The sequence below is a fragment of the Phallusia mammillata genome, chromosome 7 (genome assembly GCF_965637545.1).
Source record: "Phallusia mammillata chromosome 7, kaPhaMamm4.hap1.1, whole genome shotgun sequence".
NCBI lineage: Eukaryota > Metazoa > Chordata > Ascidiacea > Phlebobranchia > Ascidiidae > Phallusia > Phallusia mammillata.
In genome coordinates, this window is record NC_137258.1 from 14,956,580 (window position 1) to 14,963,862 (window position 7,283).

Genomic DNA, 7,283 nt, shown 5'->3' on the forward strand with positions numbered 1-7,283 from the left:
GAATATAATGAGAATCCAGTTCACAAATGTGATTACTGAATGAAAATTACAGACACACAGATGGGGCCATTGATGAAATGAAGCATGCAATGCAGTCGGAAAAGTCTGTAATATAATATAAACTGAACATTTCCTATTTCACAAACAAATTTACATGAGTTGAAACCTTCATTTCCATTACTTATGGTTTAGAAGAAGATTAAACTTCCAACTTTTAACTAAAATTGCAATTTAACACTGGGAATAGTATTTGACCGATATTTGACCTATTTGACAAGTATTTGACCGGTCAATTGAGCAGATTTTATTTGACCGGTCAAATGCCCAACCCTAGTATTTACAAGTTATTATTTGCCCATTGTAGGTGACATAGAATTCATTTCCCATGACCCGAATGTAGCTGGGGATGGGATGGTTTTCCAAATCGACTTTATTCATTGTCACTATTCTCATTCCTGAGAAGAGACCCTCTTTATCTTTTCGGTGTGTAATTTTTTTGACGGGACCATATTGTTCTTCCAGGTTGTTTACTATCAATTCGTTAGGAAAGGGTATAGGTACCCATCCGATTCCGATATTAATGACATCACTTTCGTACAGCCTCGTGTTTTGAACATATGTAACTTCCATCAACCTTTTATTAAGCTCTACAACATTTTCCCTTGTTGTACATGTAACATCCACGAGGGTCCCCTTCATTTCCGCTATTCCAACAATTTTTGTTAGCGAAAAATTTATTTCTTTCATTAAATTACATAACTCATCTCTTTTAAGTTGTCTCGAGGCTTTAAAACTCAAACAATTAGGCCTTTTTAGTGCACTCTTTGCACTCTCAGTTGCCGCTTGCGCATAACTAGGCTGCTTGCTCATGGCTCCTTTCTCCACGAGCGCCAGCCCCGCAATACAAATCCGCCGCAAACTATAACTGTTGCGTGGCGACATCGTGTGGCCATTTAATATTTTAATTAACTGCCCCATTGGTTGTAAACAGTGCTGGCCCTTGCTGGGATTTATTTTTTTGTCAGGCGGTTCTATCTCAAAAGTAATATTTTTCAGCAAGTTCCGTTACAAAAAGTTTATTGAACCAGTAATGCTAACCGGTTCGCCGATCTCACAAAATTTCGTGAGACGGTTCTATAGAACCGGCTGAATCCCATCACTGGTTGTAAACCTTGGCCACTAAACAATCCAGTACTTTCTATAGTTAGTAAAAATTATAATAACAAGTATGTTGTGGATTTAAAGTTAAGATGAATTGTTTTTTTGCACTTGTCCATATTTACATTCTGTCTGTAGCCTACTAAAGACGAAAACGCTGGAGTTGTTTGTCTTAGCTACACTGCAGGACATGTAAAATGTTGTGTTGTGTTACATTAAAACGAGTTGAGAACCACTGGCCTAGTATATGTCTAATGGCAGCGGGAAAACCCGAGGACAAGGCCGCCATTTTGGTTCTGGCCCGCGCGCAGATTTCAGTTAAAATCGGCTAAGTCCGCGCGCCTTTAGTTAAACTCAAACACTCATTAGACATGTGTGAGAGGATTTCCCATATTCATTGGTCAGGAGGAACTTGGTGGCCCCACATACCCTTTTCCCAAATCCCTCAGGCGAAAAGTGAATAGCGCGTTTAAGGTGTTGATGACAAACAACACGAATCGGATCATACCTATATCGGCATTCTGGCACTCCCGTTCGACAGAGCAAGCTACAACGTGACAGACTGTCCTATTTATTGAGATTTTTTATGTAGCCTATTTTTTTACCGTAGACATAGACTGATCGACACCTCGACCTCCCCCGGTATGGCCATGGTCGAGTACAACGTAGCACTACAGCTTTCCCATCGGTTTTATTTGCGCAACAACCACTTCAAGCTAGTAGTTCAGCACCCTTCTATGGCCAAACTGTCACTCTTATTGCCAAATATACCTTAACCTTTGACCAACTCGTCCGTGGTTCCATCCGTACCCTTTATCGGGCAATAACTATCTCCCCAACGACTACCCCTGGCGCGGGCGCATTCGATCCACGACCGTCCACCCCATTCTTACCAATGCAATGAAGTCGTTTATCTACAGTACTGTTTAGGATGTTTTACCCGTATCCTCCATTTTTTCTGTTTCATCTTTACCCAACCACGTTGTTCCAACTCTGTGGGGGGGAGCCCAGAGATCTCCACTCACATCTTCACCACGTGCCCCGTACTCTTACAGTACGAGACTATATGCAACACCTTACCAACAGAATCACGCACTCTGACACCACGCTCTGGGAGACATAATCCTAAAACTTATCATTTCACCCAGCATTGCAATAATTACAGTATATCTTTACATTCACTCGGCACCACATCTAGAACGCCAGGATTTGCATAAAACAGGGTTCACCAACTACGGGCCGCGAGAGTTATTGGTTTTAAAGTTAAAGTGGCTGTATTTCTGCAACGTCATGTAGGATTAAGTTCACCAGTTTTACAGGACGAATAAAATGATCTCAAGGTTGTTTGTTACATCACAGATAGTACTACAAGTATTAATGCCTTTGCTGTTATTGTGCGCGAACAAACGCCTTTCTGTTGGCAATTGTGACAAAATAAGTAAGTTTTATTAGTGGACAAGATTTTGAAATTTTTAACATAAATGTTTTATGTCAGACTGACTCTAAATAAGATTGCACTGTTGTTGATACCGCAAAAGCACCCAGTGGACACGTTTGGAGCGGCGCTGCGATAGGGCTGGTAAACCTATGTGGTCCTCGCATGTTATTTCGAATTTTATCCGGCTCGCCGTGAAAAAAGTTGGTTGACCCTGGCAATTACGAAACAAGCAAATTCTACCTCACTATATTATTGCCTCTATTACAAAAGCTATATCACATCGACTTCCAGTCGAAAACAATAGGGTCGACACAACATGTAGGGACATTATTCAAAACCTAAAGGAATTGACGGTGAAACAAATTAACGCTTCTAGGGTAGGGTCACCATATTTGATGATACACAATCCCTGACAAATTTATCTCAGTTGCGTTAACCTTTTTTGTGATCCAAACACTTCTTTAGAATATGCAAAAGTCACACGGACGGCGACACGAGAAAACGTTAGATACGATATTCTGATCCTTGTCAATTAACTTTTTGCGTTGGCTACTTTTTAGTTGACTATATCAGGTTAACCTCACTACTCTCACTATCCTTGAAACAATTGGCATATATATCATGGTTCGCCAACCTTTACAACTCTAAAGGGCCATTCGGACCAATTTCACATGATAAAATAGACACTGTGAGCCACAAAAGACCTATTTAAATTTGAAATAAAATGCCATTGTAAAAACATTTTTGTGTCTCACGGCATTCGACTTTTTGCTGTTTGTTAGTTCCTTGCAAGGTACACTTGGTAACTCAGTCTCGTCAGCAGTGAAAGCAAATGAAACTTCCCACGTAGCGTTGAAAGCTGTGTTTTCTTCAGACGCGTATTTTTATTTCTGTATTTTAACGCGTGTTTTTAGACAACTATAGTAACAAAGGTAGATATTTTAATACCAAAAACTACCGGCACTGGAGTCCGGTTCACTTGAGGTCAAATGTCGAATAGTTTATAATAATTTAATTTTTTATCTTTTTTTCTGCAGACTCGTAGAAATGCCGGCGGTTAAAAACAAGCTAGTTTTTGGTGTTAAAGTATCTACCAGTAACAAACAGCAAAGTCTATCTAAACCCAAGTTGTCCAACCCATTGTTACGCAATAAAGCCTATGGAGCCATTTTGAAAATGATACAGCGGATATAAGAAAACAACACATAATTTTAAACGCACATTTGATTAGCCAAATATAATGAAAATTTCGGGTTCTAACAGTTTAACGTAAAATGTTAAATTGCTTTTTTTCGTGTAAATTTGGCCGCTTATATTTCATGTAAACTTTAAATATTTGCATTCAGCGTGCATTATCACGCTCAAATGTTTAAACCCAAAAGTCGATTTGGCCTATCAAATTCGCGCTAAAGCCCACCAGTTTGTAAAAATGAGACAATTTATATACCTGCTGTATTAATTTGGACACAAAATGGCGTCTATGAGGTTCTATCTCGTAACAATGGGTTGGACTACTTGTGTTTTATATATACTTTGACAAACAGGTATTGTTACGCGTGCACACACAATGCAAAACGAAACAGTAACTTTGTGCGTTAACTTGCGCGCCGCCAGTTTACCTCTTTTACGTTTCATGGTATGGGCGCGGTTGTAGCTACTAGAAACTTTCTCCGTTGGTACATTAATTTCATAAAATATACATATTTTCTTAAATTCCGGACTTTTAAGTAAATTTAACATTTCTCCCTGACGCAGATTTAAACACTAAATTCCCTGACAAGTCAGGGGAAATCCTGACGTATGGCAACCCTATTCTAGGGGCGTCTCCGGTTAATTTTCGTCAAAGCAAACCAGGTCTCAACACATATTACACGCACTTTTTCGTACATTTCTGCCTATGACCGCCCATCATATTAAACAATAACTTCGCATTTTCTTACTTCCATCTATTTATTTCTTCTCACACTGCCTAGCAACCGGTGACGCCATAGTTACCCCCCTAAAATATACGTGTTTGTCAACCGTCACGTAATTTTGTGCCGCGCATACTTATTTGTCACCAGCATATCACGTAAAACTTGACGCAGCCCAGCGTAGGTAGAGTGGGGTAAGTTGTTACAACGCGAATAACTTCGGCTATGTTTTTATGAAACTGCTGGAATTACGAATGTCGGTAGGTACATCAGGAAGGCCAGCGTGGGATTCGCTGAATTATTGAATTTTGCTATATTGCAACACAAAAATATTGCAAGAAATAGTTTTATGCCGCATTCGACTTTAATTTGTCGTAAATTCATCACAGTACTTCCATGACCAAGAATGACTATAGCCTATATTGAAACGGGCTCTTCTTTAATTACTTTTTCAGTGTAAATGCTTTGAATATAAGCTGTGAAAAAACTTTCATTGCTAAACATTTGTTGTTTTTGAAGGCCGTGATAAATTTTTAGTATTGTAGTATTTGTAGACTCTGAATGGCTGACCTTCAAGGCTCTCACAAAGAGGCCACACATAAAGGCTATGAATTAATTTGGGTCACAAGTAAAATTAAACACTCACCGACAATCACCGGAATCAGCTTTCACTTGAAGATTAATTAGTCAGTCGTCACAAACATTTAATTTGCCCTTATTCGTCTACGACAGCGGTTCCCAAACTGGGGTCCGCGGTCCTTTAGGGGTCCGTGAGGCAATTTTGGGGGGACCGCGAAGCGGTTGAAGTAATTCTATAATCTTATTTGGCGTCAGTTTGTGCCACTAAATAAGTTTAAATCAAAGTGAAATTGAGAATCGACTGTCTCCATTGCTAAACAATGGCCTTTATTGAATGACAACTAAAAAAAATGCAATTGTTCGCGCACAATCGTAATGTTTTTGTCCTGTTTGTGATGTCACATGCTGTCTTTGGATGATTATTATGCGCAATTTTGCACAACTAGCTAAAATCCTGCAATAAACCTTCGTTTTTATGAAATACACATTTAGGCTTAAGGACCGCGAACCCTTGAAATAATGGCAAGGGGACCGTTTAGAAAAAAATATGAAAAAGTTTGGGAACCACTGGTCTACGAAACCGCAAAACACAAACGAATTTACTTAATGTAGTAATAAAGTCGCCTCATTCGAACACGTTGTGCAGTAAAACGAACCAATCAATACAACCAGGGTTACCAGACAAAAAATGCTGGTGGGTGCCAAAAGCTCCCAAAAAAGCGCCAACCACAACAAAACAGGGCCTGTTTTGCCACAAAGGAACAGAATTGGACATTGTCCTGATTTTTTTAACGTAGTTATTAGGGTTTCGAGATCAAGAACATTACTATCATATTCATCTTAACTTAATACAATTTGTTCCTGTAACATTTTTGGCGATGCAATTTACCAGAGAGCATTAGTTTAATTGGCTTGGATTCTTACAATAGCTTAGAAGTGTTTTTCCACTTTCATGCACTTCCGTTTACTGTAGTAAGCTAATTTCCACTTTTTAAATAACATATTTAAATTTTAAAAAACTAAACAATGCCGCTTGCTGTATGTCACTCCCGACACAAACGGTCGGATTCCCATCTTATTTTCTAATGTCTAATCCAGCGGTTCCCAACCTGTGGGTCGCGACCCCAACTGGGGTCGCCTGACAATTTGCCTGGGGTCGCCTACGGGAATGGCTCCCAACTCATTTTAGGCCATAGACCAGCGGTTCCCAACCTTTCTGATGCCGCGACCCCTTAAAACAGTTCCAAAGTTGCGGTGACCCCACGCATGGGCGCCGAGTTTTACAAAAATGCAACGTGGCGGACGTAAATTATGACGTCACTAATGCGTGTAATCAAACGAGCTCCATCTCAAAGTCCAATTTAATAAAAAGCAAAGTTTGTCAAATTAAAAAAAAAAATTGATAGTAACATTGATTTGGAACACTTCGCTTTAAGGTTTCTATTGGATTAGCAACGTTTAGAAAATGTTTTGTCAAGTCGTTGCTTTTGTATCACCCAAAGTGACTATTTATTACAGAACAATCTCATTGTGCACCATAATGGCCAATCATTCACTGCCACAATTGTGTGTTTGACATCATAAACAAGTAAGGCACCAACCACACTGGTTGCTGTTTCGGTACGTTTTGTTGCTTTTTCGTCAGCACGCTTGTTTAAAAGCAAAACTGTTCCCAAATTAGTTCAGATTTTACGATGTTTAGTAAGATACCGATACAAACAAACCCAAATATCCTTGGTGGCCGGCACCGTGCTTTATAAACCCAAGGTGGCGGCGCCACCCCGCCACCGCCTATTTGGCGCCTATGACCCCACGGATAAAATTAGTAGGCTATATATTGAAAGAATTCTAAATATCGCGAACTTTATTTCTCACTATACTTTTTTAATACTTGTCTTTCGATGCATCATTGACAGCCTGAAATTTTACAAATTCAATTTCAGTTTAATGGTGAAAATAACGGCCCAAATAGACGTAATGCTTTATTGTTCAAACGTTTCGGCATTTTTACGTAATGTGTATTTTTACGTAATACAAGGCAATAATTAGCATTTTGTGAAAACAATTAAGTCTTCGAAAATCAAAGATCCACCCCAGCTGTAGATACTAGTTTACATACTTTAACAAACAATCGAGGGAAAACATGTTGTGCCCAGTTTTTTTATTAAATTAGTCTATGGCCTAAAATGAGTTGG